This window comes from Ceratotherium simum, chromosome 9, assembly GCF_057802395.1.
Source record: "Ceratotherium simum simum isolate JZ-2026a chromosome 9, ASM5780239v1, whole genome shotgun sequence".
NCBI lineage: Eukaryota > Metazoa > Chordata > Mammalia > Perissodactyla > Rhinocerotidae > Ceratotherium > Ceratotherium simum.
In genome coordinates this window covers 35,136,330-35,158,247 of record NC_141908.1, presented here as the reverse complement: position 1 = coordinate 35,158,247, position 21,918 = coordinate 35,136,330, and the positions used below count along the sequence as shown (strand labels likewise).

The 21,918-nt window shown below is 36.2% G+C and overlaps 1 protein-coding gene across 2 annotated transcripts in view; it reads right to left on the bottom strand.

Annotated features, from left to right (window-relative positions):
* The window catches only part of GALNT13 (polypeptide N-acetylgalactosaminyltransferase 13), a 919,989-nt gene that overhangs the window by 882,926 nt on the left and 15,145 nt on the right, over positions 1-21,918 (bottom strand). The window lies entirely within an intron of this gene.

Genomic DNA, 21,918 nt, shown 5'->3' with positions numbered 1-21,918 from the left:
CAATACAATCCCTACCAAAATTCCAACTGCATTTTTTATAGAAATAGAAAAAACAATACTAACATTCGTGTGGAACCACAAAAGATCCCAAATAGCCAAAGCAATCTTAAGAAAGAAAAACAAAGCTGGAGGCATCATGCTCCCTGATTTCAAACTCTATTACAAAGCTATGGGAATTAAAAGAGTATGGCATTGTCATAAAAACAGACACATAGATCAATGCAACAGAATAGATTGCCCAGAAATAAACCCACGAATATATGGTCAATTAATTTACGACAAAGGAAGCAAGAATATACAATGCGGACAGACAGTCTCTTCTATAAATGGTGTTGGGAAAACTGGACAACCACATGCAAAAGAACAAAACTGGACCACTATCTTACACCATACACAAAAATTAGCTCAAAACAGATTGAGGATTTAAACATAAGACCTGAAACCATAAAACTTCTAAAAGAAAACATAAGCAGTAAGCTCCTTGACATAGGTCTTGGCAACGATTTTTTGAATCTGACACCAAAAATAAAAGCAACAAAAGCAAAAATAAACAAGTGGGACTACATCAAACTAAAAAGCTTCTGCACAGCAAAAGAAACCATCAACAAAATAAAAAGGCAACATACTGAATGGGAGAAAATATTTGCAAATCATATATCTGATAAGGGTTCAATAGCCAAAATATATAAAGAACTCATACAACTTACAGCAAAAAACAATTTGATTTAAAAATGGATAGAATATCTGAATAGACATCTGTCCAAAGAAATACAGATGGCCAACAGGTACATGAAAAGATGCTCAACATCATTAATCATTGGCAATGCAAATCAAAACCACAATGAGATATCACCTCACACTTGTTAGAACAGCTATTATCAAAAAGACAAGAAATAACAAATGTTGGAGAGGATGTGGAGAAAAAGAAACCCTCATACACTGCTGGTGGGAATGTAAATTGGTGCAGCCTCTATGGAAAACAGTAGGGAAGTTCCTCAAAAAATGAAAAATAGAACTACCATACGATCCAGAAATTCCACTTCTGGGTATTTATTCAAAGAAAATGAAAACAGTAACTTGAAAAAGATAGATGCACCCCATGTTCGCTGCAGCACTATTTACAATAGCCAAGATATGGAAACTACCTAAGTGCCCATCAATGGGTGAATGGAATATTACTCAACCATAAAAAAGAATGAAATTTTGCCATTTGTGACAACAAGGATGGATCTTAGAGGCATTATGCTAAGTGAAATAAGTCAGACAGAGAAAAACAAATACTGTATGATCTCTTTTATATGTGGAATCTGAAAGAAAAAATCAAGCTCATAGATACAGAGAATAAAAATAATTGGTTGCCAGAGGTAGGGGGCAGGGTGTAGGAGAAATGGGTGAAGAAGGTCAAAAGGTAAAAAAATAAAATAAATAAGTAATGTATTCAATGTCAAAAAATAGAAAGTTAGGAATTTATCTTTAGTCAGTGAGGAGTTATTGCAAATATTTGTTTACATAAATGGGATGACCAACATTATATAATTAATTGGCTATCAGGCTTAGAGTGATTTAGATGGAGAATATACTAAAGACAGGAATATGAGTTTCGCAGCCAAAACTGCCCATCCTGTGGTTAACAAAAACCAAAAAATAAAATAAAAATAAAATGATAATGGCTCTAAAGTGTTGATTGTGCCTTAGAGTTATGACTTACAATTTGGATGACAATCAATTGAATTCACTTTCTATTCCACTAAGATTGTAAAGACAAGTACGATTCTCTAGTATTCTACTTATTACAACAGTGTTGTTTCTAAGCTAGTCGGGTCTGTTTTAGCGATTTGTCAGGTATAAAGTGAAGGATTGACTTATCCTTAAAAAATTAAATTAAATTGAACTGGATTAAGGACTTATTTTCTTTTAAAAAGGTGGAGGGGGGGCATTAGAAGCCAAGCTACAGCATGGGAGAAGATATTTCAATGCATACAGCCGACAAAAGACCTAAATCTAGAATATATAAATAACTCCTTCAAATCAACAATAAAAAGACAAAGAACCCAGTCTAGAAAGGGGCAAAAGATCTAATAAAGGAAGTGACATTCAAAGGGCAAATAAGCATCAGAAAAGGTGCTCAACTTAATTAGTCACCAGAAACTACAAATTAAATGCACAATGTGTCTATTAGAAATTTGGGACTATATTAACAGAACGATAAAAACGAATAAGAAATTTCACATATATGTAGACATTTCATTTATGAAAATGTGGTATTTCAAATTAACTGAAAAAGGAGAGATTAGGCAATACATGGTGTGGGGAAAATTGGCTATCCATTTGGAAAACATATAGTTAGATCACTACCTCACGTTGTACAGAAAAATAAATTCTTAGATTGATTAAAGACCTAAGTATAAAGCTAAAATTATTAAAAGAAAATATAGAAGAATATAATTTATGTTTTTCTCATGGAGAAGGCTTTCCTATGTAAGACAAAAAAAAAACCCAAGAATTATAAAAGAAGAAAGTTTGATAAATTTAACTAAATGAAAGTATAAAGCTTTTCTATAAAAAAATAAAAGAGTATAAAGAAAAGTGACAGACTGGACAGAAAAACATTATAATATATGGTAGACAATAGAAGATTTTATCCATAATATACGAAATGCATTTATAATCAATAAGAAAAACACAATGTGATACAGAAATAGACAAATACTAGGAATAATAAATTAATAGGAAATGAAATGCAAATGGCATTTAAAAATATGAAAAGATGCTCAACTTCATTAATAGTTCAGAAATGCAAATTCAAACAATGAAGTATGATTTGTTACCACTCATTTTGGTAAAATTTGAGAGATAAATGATAGCCTATATTGGTGATGATGCAGGGAAATAGGTACTCTCATAAATTCTTGGTAGGACTATAACTGACACATTAGCAATTTCAGTTGGCAGGATCAATAAAAATTTTTAATTTGTCTATACTTTGACCTCAAGTTTCACTTCCTGGAATCTATCTTACAGACACACTGGCACATGTACATAAAAGTGTATTATTTGTAATGGCAAAAAACAAACTTAAACACTTATGAATAAATCATGATATGGCCTTATCATGGAATACTTTTCTTCCATTAAAAAGAATGATATAGCAATATATATTAAGACATGAGAGAGAGACATGAAGTAATCTCCAAGACATATTGTTAAAATCAAAGAGCAAGTTGTAGATGAATAGTTTATATGATGCCATTTATGACATTTTTAAAAACCCCTAAATTAAATATGTGTGTCTCTGTTAAAAAGGTCTGAACAAATACGCATCAAACTATTACCAGTGGTTACTTCCGAGGAATTGAGCTGGGGGGAGCAGAGGAGGTTAGAGAGAACTTGATTTTAAATTCCTTAGTATTTGACTTGCTTATATCTATTAGATATTTTACATATTACATTTGTAATTTTTTTTAAAAAGACAGAAATATGTAATTTATGAAATGAGAAATGATAAAAAGAAGAGAATGCTAACATGCGAAGCCTGGCTGACCACAATGTTTGTAATACCTATAGTCTTTGGAAAGATGGAACTTAAGCAACATTTGTGAGACAGTGTTCATCACGTACACCTTAAAAATCCATTGCCCTGAAGGCAACAAGAGGTAGAAATAGTAAGAGGTTGAGAACAATTGGCAGCAGGGGACATGAGGTCTTTACTAGTATTCAAACGAAAGCGCAAAGAGGTCAGAGCAAAGAGAACACATCTACACCTAGAAGACCAGGAGCTTTTGACAGAGGAGGACGGGCTCCAAATGCAGAGACTGCCAAATACAGGAATTTGGATTCACCCAAGACCAATTCCGTGCTCCCAGTCCCAGGCTAGAGAGAAGCCAGTGCACGGAGCAGTTACAGCTACCATCAGGTACTGAGGTCCCAGACTTCTTTTATCACCAAGCCTCTCCCCTGGCCTCTCCTTTTCTGCAGCGCTCTACAGAACTCCCTCATGTTAGTATCTGCTGCTTCTTTGCAGTCACTCACTCTTCCCCCTTTTGCCTGTTAGAAGCAAAATGGGATTGGCTACAGAATGGTGCAAACAGCAAGAAGGTGCAAAACAGCAAGAAGAACAGGAGGAAGGGTGGTACCCATTTCTAGATGATCACTGCCTCAGTGTCACAGTCCTGCCCCAGCGTGGCATTCTTACAGATGGACATAAATACCCAGTGAGCCAAGTCTCAAATACTGGCCGGCAAGCCGTGATTGAAAGCTATAAATTATCTTAACAACATTTATGAGAATTATCAGAGATACCCTTGCTGAAATCCCCAAGGAGTCATCCGAGATGCTTTCTGTGGTAAACAATCAAAAATAAACTGAGCTAAGAAGGAAAATACTTGGTCTAATCTTCATGCTATTTTTGACATCTATTTCAGGAACCAATTAGAAATATATAAAGGATAAAATTTAGTTTCAAATATTATATAAAATTAAGGACTTGAAAAAATATATATAATCACACATACACACTATTATTTGACCAACAGGTAGGACATTTGATTGTTCTCCAGTTGAGACAACTAAATGAAAAATTCACCCTCCTGTGACAGTCATTGAAAAACAGCAGTAGCTTAATATAATCCTCGATGTGATGTCTTTGCGAGCAAGGCACTTTAATTCCCAAATTTGATCTTAAGCAATACATAAGTATTTCTGCACCAGCCATGACTCTTCAGACACTTTTTAATTATCATAATTAATTATAAGACCTATGACCACCATCAATATTACCTTTGGTGCCCGGCATTGTATCAGCAGATGACAAATCCAGCCTTCACAGAGGGTCATTCTTTGGACTCCAGTAAAGTTGAAAGCATAGAGTAAGTGGCATTATATTAGAGACAGGTTAATTAAAATCATAAAGATGATTCTAGACAAAGGACAAAGAAGCAGCATTTAGTACCAAACTTTTTACCTAATATCATTCGAATCAGTTACTTTTACCTCATATAATCTAATCCCTTTTCCTTTGTATTTTGCAGTTGTTCACTTTTTAAGAAGCGCAACTGTGTTTCTGCAGTTTAAACTGCATTTGGAGCCAAAGCAAAGGAAACTAAGAGGTAGACACTACATGCAGTAGGTGAGAGTTTGGGCACTGAAGTCAAAATGCCTATTTTTTTTTTTTTTTTGAAGATTTTTATTTATTTATTTATTTTTCCCCCAAAGCCCCAGGAGATAGCTGTATGTCATACCTGCACATCCTTCTAGTTGCTGTATGTGGGATGCGGCCTCAGCATAGCCGGAGAAGCAGTGTGTTGGTGCGCTCCCGGGATCCGAACCGGGGCCGCCAGCAGCGGAGGGCGCGCACTTAACCGCTAAGCCACGGGGCTGGCCCAAAATGCCTATTTTTGATCTTTGTCCTACCACTTGCTAGTGCAGACTCTTAGGCAAGTTACCAAACTCTAGCATCTAGGACATGGGGTTGATGCCAGAATCAAGTGAGCTAACATGCAGAGAGAACTCAGTCTAATGCCTGGTAGCCCATGGGAACACAAGTTCTGTCTTGCTCTGCATGATCTTTCCAGTACCTAACTTATCTGACACAGAGTAGGTGCTCAGAAAGCCTATCACATGCTGGGATGTTTCCTTAGAAACCCAGTATGAGAAGTTCTGCAGATTACTACATGTGGACTACAGCTTACTTGCATCAGGAGTTGAAAATCAGCTATCAAAACTAAATTCTAGATTTCAAAACTGGGTCTTTTGAAACTGGGCTATGTGAATAAATAAGATTTTTCCATCCCTGGAGACCCACATTCCAGTTTAACTAGCTTAAACCTCCTTATAAAGAACCCTGTCTCCCCAATTCAAAGTTACATTTCGAGGCCCTAAGATTGCATAAGGGGAAGAACTTGCTTAGGGGCATAGAGAAGCGCCTTTTCCTAACTTGGTCAAACATCTCAAATCAACATTCCAGTTGAGAAGCTCACATACATTTCCCAAATCAACCACTGTCCTTTTTTCTCAAATAGATATCAGGCAATGTCAAAGTCATAGATTTCAGTATTTCACATAATTGAAATTTAGCCTTATATGCCTGGCTTGGGCAATTATGAGATAGTCAGGATTGTTTTGTATCTCAATGACCTTCCAAAATTAGATGTGAAGGGGAATGGCTGATCTCAGGACAGTATGCTGTGTTCTCCTCTGAAAACCCAGGAAGGCCCTCCTTAGGAAGCATGTATTCCCCAAAATTCATGTTGAAACCTAACCCCCAACATGATGGTATTAGGAGGTGGTCTTTGGGAAGTGATTAGGTCATGAGGGCAGAGACCTCATGAATAGGATTAGTGCCCTTATAAGAGCTCCCAATAAAGCTCCCTTGCCCCTTGTGAGGATACGGTGAGAAGATAGCTGTTAATGAGGAAGCAGGCCCTCACCAGACACTGAATCTGCTGGCGCCTTGATCTTGGACTTCCCAGCCTCCAGAACTGTGAGAAATAAGTTTCTGTTGTTTATAAGCCACCTAGTTTATGGTATTCTGCTATAGCAGCCCGAACGGACAAAGACAGCTCCCATCATCAATTCATATGCCACTGAGAATAAGTCCAAGGACCTCAACGAGTCCACCCGCTCCCATTTGAGACCCTGTGAACTGTACTCTAGAGACAGAGTTTTTAGGTAGGAGTCATACAGAGATTTGAATACTTACAAGAATCAAAAATATTAACACAAGTAGAATTAGCTCAGAAGTAATCCTAAGGGATGTGTGATCTATGGCAAACTAGAGCGACAATGACCCACCTAAAGGAAGCAATTGCCACTCACCACCAGAGTATGATGGCCGTGTAACAGCCATGCCATCTTCTGATTTTGCAAGGATTTTTAATTTTTCAATGAAGGAGAAATGTAAATCAAGATTTTTATGTGAAACCTTCTAACTTTTAAAATTATAAGGTAATTGAAAAATTTTAAACATTCTCTAGGCCACACAAATTTGTATTTGTAGGCCAGATGTATCCTGAGAGCCAGTTTCTAATCTCTGATTAGTGCTGACTGGGCACTATCCAGAACCATTCTGCAGGTCAAGGGAAAAGGTGACCCTATAGGCTTTTAGAAGCAGCTACTTTGGAGAGACATAACTGATGCTAGCCAGTAGGAGAGACCCCTGTGACCTATGGCACTAAGCTGGTAAGAACTTGAGTTGAGAAGAGTCTCCAGGAGCCATTGGTTGAGTGAGCCTCCTGGGCAGAGAGTAGCTGGCCAATGCTGCCAAGAAAGACAATCTGCTGTTGGGAGTAGCAGATAAGAGGGTTATGTGGGAGAACCTCATTCCAATCAGCCAACCAACCCTCTCACATGCTACTCCCAGACCTATCTCCAGCATCTCAGAGTGAGTCATCACTGATAGCTGATGGCTGTGAGCCTTGCCATTTTCCCAGTATACAACTCACTATAGAAATGAAAGAATTTCCTTACAAGAAAGCAGGGAGAATAAGATTCTCTGGAATTATGGAGAAGCCTTAAATGATATAGACTTTCATTGTGATGGATGTGGCCCAAGAAAAGAGGGCTGTACGTAAAAGAGCAAATTCGTTTTCTTAGAATTTCTACCCTGGTAATGATAGAAACAAAGCACTCTCACTAGGAGGTATCATGTGATCAATGACAATTTAACACTCTCTAAGCAGCCTCTGAGGTTTTTTAAACAATCAGAGAATCTGTGGTTTTAAAATAGCTTGCTTCGTTCAGATTTAAATTCAGGGTTTAAGTTTTATGCCTTTGCAACACATATTTTGTGCTATGAATGAGGTATCACTTCCTATGTCTTTATTATGGGTTATTTTACTAAAATCTATTAATTCCTGAACACATCAAAGCATGCATTTGGGTTGCATTGAAACTGATTTGAAAACAAAAACAGGTGCTGAAGTTGAAATGAAAGGTTAATGTTACTCTGACATCCTTCCTGAGCATTGACAAGGGTCAGCACACGTTTTAGCATTTCTTTTTCCGGCAAATGAAAACCACCGTTCAGCACCATGGAAAACAACAGGGCCTATGTGACCAGGGGAGGAGATATTCTCCAAGAGTCTGGTCCTCAAAGATCACAAGTACAGCTGCTGAAACCAATCTAATTTAATTCTAAATTAAACATTCTCTTTCTAATGGGACCTCTGCATAAAGAAACTGTAAACTGTCTTTTCTTCCTCATCTAGGAAAAACATGTCTTGTTTTGATGTCCAAGACAATAATAGCCAGAAATAAAATTTGTTATATTTCTAAATAATCCTAATTATGAACTACTTCGTTGTGATTCCTTAAAGAGAGAAAAATACAGATAAGGAAGAATAAAAGAGGTAATGGCCAACAATTTACAAGTTTGTGTCATTTATTTCACGAGATAACTTGAAGGAACGCTATTCAGGTAACTGAAGTTTAGTGAATATGGTTAGGCTAGAATCCTAACAGTCTACTCTGATGTCTATTAAATAAACTTTTCATAAATTCTATTTTAAGCTGTTTTGTTTGCCACTCAAGAATAAGATGCAAACGTAGTGCAGAATCTTAAGAGAACATGACTTCAACCATGTCTAAATGAGAATCTTGTTCTATACTAACAACACTATCATGTCACTTTGCTGTCTGTGAACTCTTCCCTGAGAAGGACAGACGTGAAAAACCAAGGAAGATGTGAATTCTCTATACCCTAGAGCTAATTTGCCTCTATTTTTTCAACTGAGTTAAAATTTCAAAATTCTCATTTAAAAACTTCAGACAATTGGTTTAGAGTGGGAGTAGAAACCTAATGTGTCTGCTGGCACAGTTCCAGCTTCTATATCATCGGCCTGCATTCCTGGGAGTATCTCCATTAGCTGGAGGTGAAAAAGCTAAAATGCAGTTTAAACCAAAGAAAGAGATTGGAGAAGAAGGAAAATGACCAATGTGTAAAATAGTGGAGCAATATTCATCAATATCACCAGTCAGCCACTGGTTAGGACAATCAAGAAAAGCACCATTAGTTTCCACGTCCAGATCTAAAAGAAATTTGGATGAGCCTAAAGGAAATCAGCCAAGAAGATTTTAAAAGCTGGGGCTTTCCTCAGACAATTTAATAAGGTCTATAGCTTATCGTGTGGATTTTGTAGTAATATATATATATGGGAAAACCCTCCAAATTTAATTCCTAAAGACTGAAAGTCTATGTTCTTTCTTTCTAAGTCTCATTTCCAAAGGGGAAATTGAAGGAAAAAATAAAGAGGAGATGAGAGTGGCCAATAAACTTGCTAGGGGGAAGAAGAATATGGATTCTTACTTTTCAAAATTATTTCTAGATGTGTACATATACATGTAAAACATGAGTGTAATCATTTTAGGAGAAGATGATTGCTTCACTGAAGTCCTGAGTATCTGACTGCCCTCTATCAGCCACGTGAACAACATAAAAGAAATTAGTCATAACACCACGATGAATTATTTGGGGATCCTCCATATGACAGCTAATAAGATTGTAGCTTCGTGCCATTATTAAGTCAGCTTCAGGCAGAAGCTGATTTAAGGCAGCAAGATACATCTTTGTCACAAAAGGAGCTGCTTATGTATGGTGTACAGTGCAGGAAAATATTCATCACTGTTGGATTGAAAGGTAAAAATGCTCTGTGTTATAATACTTCTATATTTTTGAGCATGTCAAATTGATCTAATCCAAAAAGAGAGTCATATACAAGGTTCTTTATCAGCTTATAAGGAAATTTTTAAAAATAATAATAAGAGCAACTCTTCCCCAAATTCCACTAGAGCCCTTGATTCTTCTATCCCTATCCCCAAATTATACTAATATTCAGCACATAGAAATAAATTAGCAGGCCTGACAATTTATTGCTTAAGCCAATCCCTCCCGACACTCACTTCCTCATAGCTACCCAGCATGCACTCAGAGGCTTCTGGAGAGGAGCCACATATGAATTCATTTGATCAAATATTTAATGCCTGTATCAAATTTCTTAGAGTAGAGAGTCCAAAGCTCTCTAATATGGTCAGACAACTGGAGCACAGTGATTTTTATCGGGCATCTCAGTACCAAAGGTGCTATTGTGAATATACAGTAAAGAAACTCCATTCAGGGAAGAGTTTAGTCAGTGTTCTCTGCTCTCTTACCTTGTAAGACTAGCTTCTTCCTCTGCCATGCTATAAAACTGCTACAGTACATTCCTCTGTCAAATGTCATGACAACTTGTGAAATGGAGGAAAGACCTAAAGACTTTCCAAAGAATTTAATTGCCAAGTGCTTTCTGGGCAGACAGGAATTGGGAGGCACTATATCCTGACTGACCCTTGCCAAATGCATGCTTTTCAGACTACTATCAAGTCATCAGCAGAAAGAAGAGTATATATACCAGTCTAGAAATACTATTTATACTTGTAATAAAAGGAACAACTAAAAATGAGTGATAAAATTAAGTACATCCTGTATAGATCCATTCAACCAATGATCATTTCCAGGAAATATAACTGGTTTCACCTGAAAAATAGCAGATGATTGCCCCAGATAAGTGGTCTGTAATTTACTTGCACTTTACAAAAGGCTACTGATTAAACACTATATAAAGAATTTACCCAGAAGGTTAATAAATATGGACTCAAGAATAAGATCCTTTGGTTTGATAGGAAATAGCCTGGCTAAGGTACAGAGGGTAAGGAAGCAGTTTAGCCTAGAGATGAGAGACCAGCCAAATGTCACAAGCTTCAATATTAGAACCAGTTTGCTTATTTACTAGAAAGATTAAAGTCTTGAAGGAGAAAGGTGAGAGAGCGATGACATTTCTGATATAAAGCTGGAGAACTCTCAAATTCAAGCTCCCATTCATGGAGAGTGAGATGAAGAAGGATGAAAGCTATGCTTCGCAGTGTGTGCACCACCCACAACTAAAAACTGGATCTGATGCAAAAAGCACAAACGGAACCATAGCCTTGTAGAGTGGACTGACCGAGAGAAAGCAGTGGGTAGAACAAAAAAAACCAAAATGTCAGTTCACACTCTTGAACTATCTTAGAGAGCCTTTGGACCCCAGTTCCTTGTTGTTTAGTGAAAACAAAGTTGGTCAAAGTCGTTTTTTGCCTCAAACATCTGGATTTGGATATGAGGTAATCAATTACAAGTCACTTCTACATCCTTAACCATCTCTTACTCAGAAAGTCCTGGCGTTGGTCAGAGAATTTAATTTTTCTGCCGAAGTACAAAGAACTTAGAGACGGAATAAAATATGTGCAAGTCTACATTGGAATTGAAAGCTAATAAAGATTAGTGCAATCGTAATGCTGGTTTGTCCATAAATCCTGGTATTATGTCCACTCATGGAGGTGCCCAAAATAATTAAATGCAGGCATTTGCAATATTTAAAAAAAAAAAAAACACTAATCTATGCCTTTGACATAGAAGAGTAATAGAATTTCAAAGTTAGAAAGGATCTAAGATATCTGTTTGTTTGATCCCCTCATGTTATGAGATGTAGAACTACAGCCCTATAGTGTCATTTACTCAGGACCAGGCAGGATTTTAACAATCAGAGCACAGAATTCAGATTTTATGACTCCTATACTAGACGTTCATCTACCACACACATCCCTAACTTGTGTTTTCTTTTTGTTTTATATCCTTCAACAACTCTAGGTTCTGTATCCTAAAGCTCAGTATTCTATATTATATTACTGACTGTTCGAGAGTATTGTTAGACATTGTACCAATTTACATCCAGGTTCAATACGTAAAGAATAGAACAACGTGGGTCTCTCTTGAAAATCTTGTCATCTCTGTAACAGGCCTTAATTATGCTTAGGCTATGTATAGAAATAATGAATTTTAATTTTCTCAGATTCTGAATTTATTCTACATGAGCAGTAGAATGTGCACATTTACTCCAGGATTCACTAATAATTCTGTCAAAGCATAATATGTAGGAAAATGGATCATTCAGTAATCTTTCATTACCTTGTTCTAGCTGAAATCCACAGAAAGTCAGGACTAGCTTTTATCACAGCACTTGACTCCTACTGGATTCCTAGAAAAATTAGAATATGAGTACATCATCTAAAGATGCAGCCAAGCATATTCTAAAGTACAAGGGAAGTTGAAGGCTTTGGGATACAGATTTAGTTATGTATTTAAGTGGGGTTGGAGAAATTTGAACAAATTTTGATAAAATAGCTATGGAATTAAACCATGCCAGCTCTCACCCACATTAATATAATTTTTTGCCAACTCCCAGCATCATCCTAGGCCATTGTAGCAACCGCGTGATCTATTTATGAGAACCCTTATGGTTCCTTTACCTCATCAACTCTAATGGTCTTCATCTCCGCTCCAAGCACTATGGCTGATTCCCTAAAGAATTCTCGCACAAGCAATCTTAACTTCCTTACCCACTGTCCTTCCACTGCCTTGGCCCTACAAATTCCCGCCAGAGGTCAATCCTACAATTTGCCTGCACCCATATTCGTCTACCTGGGTGCCCCAAAGAATACTATACAATCACTTGAGTCAATGACATGACAGATTGTGCAATATAATTTCAGTGGCCCACTCAAATCTCTTTTGTCCCTTTCGGCAAATTTCATTCTCATTCCCTTGATGTCTTTTCCAAAACTTTACCCCTTTATTCAGGTATCTTAACCCAGCATTTTTGCATTCTTTCTCATCAATGATATGACCTTCTACTTCACAAAGAAAGCATAAATGAATGAGGATAATCAGGCTTGAGTTGTCCCAAGGTCCCTAAGAAAAAAAGCAGACCTCTGTTTGTACTCATTTCCCTCCAGTTTCAGAGGATGAAGTGGCCATGTTCCTATTCAAACCCAGTTCTAATCCCAGGATTCTTGACTGCTCTCCCTTCTTCTCTCTCTTCTGATACCTTGCTACATCAGTTATCCCTTCCCTTTCTGTATCTTCAGCCTCTCCCTGTCATCTGATCCTTCTCCTCAATTTATAAAACTGCCCCTGTTCTCTGATACTTTTTAAAAAGCAAAGCCATCCTGTGACCCCATTGCCACTTAAGCTACTCTTTTCTCTTCTTCCTATAATGGGCAGACTTCTTAAAACTGTCTTCACGTGTTGTCTTCATCTCCTCAACACCCAGACCCTTCGTTAGACTCAGGTTCTGCTCCCTCCACTCTTAAAGGTTCCCTGGCAAAGGTCAAAAATCACTTCATTATTGCCCTCACAATTTCTCTGAAACTCCCCTTTTTGAGGTAACCAAAGACATAATATCCAAATCCAAATGGCATTTTTCAATCCTAATCTTATTAGCCTTCCACCTTGGATTTTTAGTACTTACAACCACCTTGTTCTCAAAATTCCCTCTTCTCTTGATTTCCATAACCTCCATCGTTCCTGGCTTTCCCTCAATCTCTCTGACCATTTAATCTTCTTTATAGACTCTTTTTAATCTGCTCCTCCCTTAAATGTTTCTCCTCCCCAAGGGCTTGTCATCTCACCACTTATTTTCTCATTGAACTTTCTCTCTCAAAAGGCATCTTTTCCATTCTCATGGTACACAATTTTGAATAAATCTCAGAAAAAAGCACCCATATTTTCACCTGAGTACTGCATTTGTTTTTTGGTACTCTCTACATGTAACTTCGGCCCACAAAATCAGTTTATTTAGTGAAGACAAATAAAAGTAGCCCGATAGAAGTTTTCTTACATTAGTAAAAGGCAGTATGGTACGGAGAGTGTCCTTAACCTGGTTAGATGAATCTGTTTTAGGGAGATTCTGAAATCCTTTGCAAAATTTTGTAGAATTGGTGCATATTTTCAGAGGCTTGAGTCAGTTAATTTTAATCATATTCTCAAAGGAATATATGATCCAAAAATTCATTAGTAGAAAAGAAAAGTAAAATTAAAAGAAATTTAAAATTGTATTCAGTAGTATAAATTTGCTAACATAATAAAAGCATGGGCTTTGAAGCTAGGTAGGCCCACGGTTGAGTTGAGTTTTGGCTGTAATTTACAATTATGCCTTGGGGTATGCCATTAACCTTTCTAAGTCTCCGTTCTATATCTGTAAAATAAAGGGTTGGGATATTTCTTATAGTTTCTAAAATTATCTTCTATGTTTTAGCATTGTTTATGCACAGGATTTAAACAGATTAATTGGTTTTGAAAATCTAATGACATAGAGATCATTTACTAAAAGTTATACGTGGTATGAAAATAGTAACTCAAAGTGTTCAGTACCAACGTTAAGGACTGTATTAGATTTTTATAGCTGCTGTAATAAATTTTCTTAAATTTGATGGCTTAAAACAACACAAATTTATTATCTTACAGTTCTGTTTGTCAGAAGTTGAATGGAAGTCTCACTGAGGTGTTGGCAGGGATGTTGGCAGGGATGCATTCTGTTCTGGAGGCTCTCAGGCGGATTTGTGTCCTTGCCTTCTCCAGCTAGTAGAGACCATCAACATTCCTTGGCTCATGGCCCCTTTCTCCATCTTCAAAGCTACCAACATTGCATCTCTCTGACTGTTCTTTTGTAGTCACATCTCCCTCCGATTGCAGCCGGAAAAGAATCTCCCCTGTTAAAGACACAAGTGATTACACTGGGCCAATCCAGATAATCCAGGATAATCTCCCACCTCAAAATTCTTAATTCAATCACATCTGCAAGGTCCCTTTGCCACACAAAGTAACATAATCACAGGTTTTGGGGATTAGGACATGAACATCTTTGAGAGGGGCCATTATTCTGCCTATCATAAGAACCAAGTAAAATTTCAAGCCTAATATAACTTGGGCCCTGTTTTATTTTATTTTTTTAATAAACTTTTTTTTACTTTTGAATAGATTTAAATTTACAAAAAAAGTTACAAAGACAGTACAGAGTTCCCATACACCCCACACCCATTATCCCTATTATTCACATCTTACATTAGTATTACATCTTACATTTGATGTAATTAATTAACCAGTATTGATGCACTATTTTTTTTTTTCAGTGAGGAAGATTAGCCCTGAGCTAACATCCGTTGCCAATCCTCCTCTTTTTGCTGAGGATGACTGGCTCTGGGCTAACATCCATGCCCATCTTCCTCTACTTTATATGGGATGCCGCCATAGCATGGCTTGACAAGTGGAACATCAGTCTGTGCCCAGGGTCTGAACCTGCGAATCCCAGGCCACAGAAGCGGAACCCGTGAGCTTAAACACTACGCCACCGGCCAGCCCCCCTTGATGCACCATTTTTACTAAAGTCTACACTTCATTCAGATTTCTTTAGTTTTTACATAATGTCCTTTTTTGGTTCCAGGGCCCCATCAGGGTGCCGCACTACATTTAGTCATCATGTCTCCTTAGGCTTCTCTTGAGTCTGACCGTTTCTCAGACTTTCCTTGTTTTTGATGACTTTGACAATTTTGAGGAATACTTGTAAGGTATTTTGTAGAATGTCCCTCAATTGGGATTTGTCTGATGTTTTTCTCAGGATTAGACCAAAGTTATTATGGGGTTTGGGGGAGAAAGACCACAGAGGTAAAATCCCATTTTCATCACATGATCTCAGGAATGCATACTATCAGTATGATCTATCACTATTGATGTTAATCTTGATTACCTGACTGAGATAGTGTTTGTCAGGTTTCTCTATTGTAAAGTTACTCTGTTTTTCCGCTTTCCATACTTTATTTTTTGAAGGAAGCCACTATGTGCAGCCCACATTTAAGAAACTATGTGTATTCCAAATTTATTATTATTAAATATTATATAGACTGTTCTATTCTATTTGCCTTCCTCTATAAATTTTAGAATTAGATTGTCCATATATAGATCCTGTATGTATTTTGTTAGATTTATACCTAAGTATTTAATTTTGGGGTACTATTGTTAATGTTCTTATTTATTTTTTAAATTTCAAATTCCAATTGTTTATTGCTAGTATGTAGAAAAGCAATCAATTATTGTATATTAGCCTTATATTCTGCAACCTTGCTATACTTGCTTATTAGTGCCATAGGCTTTTGGTAGATGCTTTGGGATTTTCTACATAGATAATCAAGTCATCTACAAACAATGGCACTTTTATTTCTTTCTTTTCAATCTATATACCTTTTATTTCTTTTTCTTGTCTTATTGCACTAGCTAGGACTTTCACTGCAATGTTGAATAGGAATAGTGAGAGAAGACATCTTTGCATTCTTCCCAATCTTAGGGCAAAAGTGTCCAGGCTCTCAACATCAAGTATGATATTAGCTGTAGGCATTTTGTACATGTTTTCTCTATCAGGTTGTTCTTTATCCCCTCTATTCCTAGTTTGCTGAGAGTTATCATAAATCACTGATAAATTTTGTCAAATACTTTTTCTGCATCAATTGTTATGATCATGTTTTTTCTTCTTCAGTCTGTTGATATGGAAGATTATATTGATCGATTTTTTGAAAGTTGAACCAACCTTTCATATGTGAAATAAATCTCACTTGGCCATGATGCATAATTCTTTTTATACATTGTTGGATTTGATTTTTTAATATTTTGTTGAGGATTTTTGCATCCATGTTCATGAGAATATTGGTCTATAGTTTTCTTCTCTTGTAATATCTTTATCTGATTTTCACATTAGGGAAATTCTACCCTCATAGAATGATTTAGGAAGTGCTCCTTTGCTTCTATTTACTAGAAAAGAGTATGGCCCATTGATATTTTTTCTTGGTAGATTTGAAAAGTAAAATTATCTGGGCCTTCCTTTTTTTGAGGGAGAAGGTTATTAATTATTCATTCAATATCTTTAATAGATAAAGGGCTATTCTGGTTATCTATTTCTCCTTGTGTTTTAGTTTTCATCTTTCAAGGAATGGGTCCATTTCATCTAAATTATCAAATTTGTATACAAAAAGGTTTTATTTTGTGGTATTACTTTATCATCTTTTAATGTCCATGGAATCTCTAATGATAACTGTTTCATTCCTTATACTCATAATTTGTGATTTCTCTCTTTATTTCTTTGTTAGCCTGGCTAGAGTTTTATCAATTTTATTGATCTTTACATGGAAACAGCTTTTGGTTTCATTTATTTTCTCTATTTTCCTGGTTTCAATTTCATTGATTTCTTCCCTAATGTTTCTTCTTTTATTCTTCTTATGTTAGGCTTAAATTGCTCTTCTTTCTCTATTTCCCTAAGGTGAAAGTTTAGGTTATTGATTTTTTATCTCTCTTCTAACATATCTATTCGATGCTATAATTTCCCTCTGAGCCCTGCTTTCATGGTATTCCACAAATTTTGATAAGTTGTATATTCACTTACATTTAGTTGAAATACTTTTTAAATTTATTCTGAGACTTCTTCTTTGACCCATGTGTTCTTAGAAGTTGTTTTGTCTACTTTCCAGAGACATGGGGATTTTCTAGCTTTCTTTGTGTTATTGATTTCTAATTTAATTCTATTATTGTCTGAGAACATATTTTGTATAATTTCTATTCTTTTAAATTTTTATGGTGTATATGGTGTATTTTATGGCTCAGAATGCATTGTATCTTGGTGAATGTTCCATGTGAGTCTGAGGAGAATTTGTATTCTCTTGTTAGGTGGAATATTCTACAGTGTCAATTAGATCAAGTTGATTGATAGTGAAGTTCAGGTCATCTATACCCTTGCTTGTTATCTGCTTGCTTGATCTATCAATTATTGACAGAGAAGTATTGAAGTCTCCAACTATAACAGTGGATTTGTCTGTTTCTCCTTTCAGTTCTATCAGTTTTTGTCTGCTGGATTTTGATGCTTTTTTGTTAGATGCATACACATTTAGAATTTTTTATCTTCTTGTAGAATTTATCCCTTTATTATTATGTCATGACTTTGTCCTTGAAGTCTGTTCTGAAGTCTGACTTGTCTAAAATTTATATAGCTACTCCAACTTTCCTTTGATTAGCATTGTCATGATGTATTTATTTCCATCCATCCCTTTACTGTAAGCCTATGTGAGTCTTTATATTGAAAGTGGATTTTTTATAGACAACATAGAGTTGAGTCTTGTTTTTCAACTACTCTGGCAATGTCTTTTAATTGGTATATTCAGACCATTCACATTTAAAGTGATTATTGATATAGTTGGATTAATATCTACCATGTTTGTTACTGTTTTCTATTTGTTCTTTCTTTCCCCTCCTTTTTCTGCTTTTCTGTTTTAAATTGCACAGTTTATATGACTCTATTTTATATCCTCCCTTAACTCAGCAAGTACACTTCTTTTAAAAGTTACTTTAGTCATTGCCCTAGAGTTTACAATATATATTTTAAACTAATCTGTGTCCACTTTCAAATAACATTATACTGCTTCATGTGTAGTACAGGTACCTTATACCAGAATATTCCCAATTCCTCCCTTTGATCTCTTATGACATTACTGACATTGATTTCTCTTATCCATATTCTATCATCACCAATACACTAGTATTATTGATGTTAGAATAAAGTTATCTTGCAGTTTAAGAATAAAAAACTAAAAGATTTTCTTTTACCTTCACTTATTACTTCTCTAATGTTCTACATTTCTTTATGTAGATCCATATTTCTGACCCATATTATTTTTCTTATGCCTGAAGATTTCTTTTAACATTCCTTGCAGGAAAAGTCTGTTGGTGATGAGTTCCCTCAGTTTTTGTTTGTCTGAGAAAGTCTTTATTTTTCCTTTACTTCTAAACAATAATTTCACTGGATGTTGAATTCTAGGTTAGTGGTTTTTCTCTTTCAACACTTTAAATATTTTACTCCTCTCTCTTCTTACTTGCATGATTTCTGATTAGAATTCTGCTTTAATTTTTATCCTTGCCCCTCTATAGGTAAAGACATATTTTCCCCTCTAGCTTCTTTCAAGATTTTCCTCTTGTCTTTTATTTTCTGCAGTTTGAATATGATATATTTAAGTATGTTTGATTTGGTATTTATTCTGCTTGGTGTTCTCTGAGCTTCTTGGATCTGTGGTTTGTTTTCTGTCATTAATTTTGGAAATTTCTCGATTATTACTCCAAATATTTCTTCTGCTCCATTCTCTCTTTCTTCTATTCCTGGTTTTTCCTATTACACATATGTTACATCTTTTGATATTGTCCTTAAATTCTTAAATGTTCTGTTTTGTTTTGTTTTTATTCTATTTTCTCTTTGCATTTAAGTTCGGGAAGTTTCTGTTGCCCTATATTCAAGCTCACTGATTGTTTCCTCAGCCATGTCAAATCTACTGATCTGTACATGGAAAGCATTCTTCCTTTTTGTTGCAGTATTTTTTATTTCTAGAATTCTTTTTAATTCTTTCTCCTTGCATAATCATCCATTCTTGTATATTGTCTCCTTTTTTTTCTTATTACAACCTTTAGCACATTAATTATAGTTATTTTAAAAATCTTGTCTGATAATTTTAACTGCTGAGTCTGATTGTGATGATTACTTTGCCTTTCACACTGTGTTTTTCCTTGCCTCTGGCATGCCTTGTAATTTTCTGTTGAAAGCTACACATACTGTACTGGGATATAGGAATTGAAATAAATAGGCCTTTATCGTACGGATTTAAATTAACCTGGCTAGGAGTTGTACTGTGTTTAACATTTGCCAGAGGCTTCAGATTCCCCTCATGTCCTTTCTTTTGGTCTCCTCTTGACTTTTAGCTTCCCTAAGTACTCTTCTTCAGAGAAAGTCTGCATCTTGCAGCTCTTTCAGCTGTAATCCACTGTTTTAATACTATAGCCCTGTTGATATGATGGTAATGTGTGGGGGAGGTGAGCATTCTATAATCGTCTGATTAAACCTTGGTCTTTTGGTGGCCCTATATCTCTGGGCTGTGACTTTCACATGTGCTTCTCCAGTACCAGCCCCTACTCCCTTCCCTGGCAGCAGTGTTCACAATCTGTTTCCTTGGAGTCCTACCCCATGTTGACTATTTTCTTCCATTAGGTGAGAGAGAAAAGCCAGGGGGGCCAGGAATTGAAGAAACTCCCTTCCCCACCAGGGATAAAACTCTGGCAGTCTTTTGCCCAGAAAGCAGATCTTTGTTATGGAGAATGTGTCTCACAATGATTACTCATTAGCTCCACTTGCCAAAGCCATGAGGGGATATTTCTCATATCTTCACTATGAGTTCCTGGAGGTAGAGCCCACTAATGTGTGGGGGGGGTATCCCTAAAACTTTAGAGTTTAAACTATCTCCCAAAGTAGTTAAAAGCATTACATAAGGTAATGCAGCTAAACCACTGAGCTTATGGCTGGTACATAATACTCAAATAAATGGTCAATTTTAATAACAGCTCTGGGTACTACATTATATCTGAGGAATACAAAAACAGTTAAACCACTCTCAAGAAGCCAACTGCCTCTAAGAAAAAACAGAGATATAAACAGATAATTAATATATATTATGATAATTGCTGTAATATGGACTAGCTGCATCTAACTGCTTGGGGAGAGTAAGAAGGGTATATTGGGGATGTATAATGTGCTGTTTCCTAATAAAGTTATTAATAAATTAGCCGACCAATATTTATTAAGCACCTACTTCTTGGCTAGCACTGGGTTAAGGTTTTGTTAATACTTAACCAAGGTCCTAACTTGACATTTTGATCTTCAAAAGCAGGAGGAGCAAGTGGAACTATGCTCACCTTAGGAAAACCGGAACCAAGGAGAACGAGTGACTTCCCTGTGTTTTCACAACAAGTTTTGTGATACTAGAGACCAGAATTCAGGAAATGCAAACTTTAGAGCAGCTCCTGTCAATTGCACCAGAGTAAATATTTTTACTCCTATACAAAGCAAATGAGACATTATTTTTCTTTCTCAGATTCAGCAATCATTCAGCTTAGAGCACTTTTAAGCAGCAAAGGGCGAAAATTCCCCATATCAGTGATATATTTTGAAACAGATTTGTTATCTAGAGCTTTCTACATCAGCTAAAAAGTTTCAATTGAAAAAAAGATAATGTTGCAATAACTAGTTGCTCTGCTTGATTTTTCCAATTCTAAACTGCATCATACCTAAGGTAGAGATTAGATTGTACACTGTAAAATGAGGGGGTAACTTGATCTTACAGGATCAGAATAGCAACACAGTCTAAAGTGGATAAAAAATTGGAAAATTGGCACTCACTTAGCTCAACACTTAAGTCTCTGTGGTGCAGAAAAGGCAGTTCTACAATCCTTGAGACAGCTGCTCTGCTGGAAAATCACGGATTAAATCATCGGTTGGTGTCTCTGTATTGGAGATCATAATACCCTACATACAATGAAGAAATGGCTTATAGATCTGCCATGAAGTGAGTAAAAAAAAGTGGTCTGGACTTCAAATGGACACTTCCCATTTTCTGCCAATGAACCAAAGCACATTCAACTCACAAGGAGATTATACTACTCACCAAAAACCTCTTTTTCAAAACTGAATTTTATAAGTTTCCATTTGAATAATAATGCTGCCATCTCTGAGCCCCTAGCTTCCTGCAAGTTTCCTGAAGAAAATTCAGAGGAAATGACTGAATGAGTAAAATAAGTCCTTATTGGGTTGTATGCTTTTGCAACATGTAGTCTATGAACTATCCTATTTGGTGCCCATCCCAGACAGGGACTCTGAGATTAAATCTGATTGAAAGTGCAACTTTTCTGCTGTATATACATATAAACTGAGGTTGAGACGTACTTCCAGTTTCTTCCTGGAATGTAGAGAATTGTAAAGAGTGTCACTTCCTTTCCCTTACCACAACAACAACAAAAGCCAAAGAAACTGCAAGTTTTTTACTTTTTAAAAATCTATCAGAGACCTGAGGTCACAGGGCAACCAACTAGCCCAAAATCTAAGGGAATAAAATACAAAACATGGGCACTTTCCCAGGGGCAGATATTGCTAGAGAAAAGTTAGAAGAATTCAGCTAGAATGGTTAACAAATTGGTAGAGGTCAAGAAAGAAAGGAAGAATG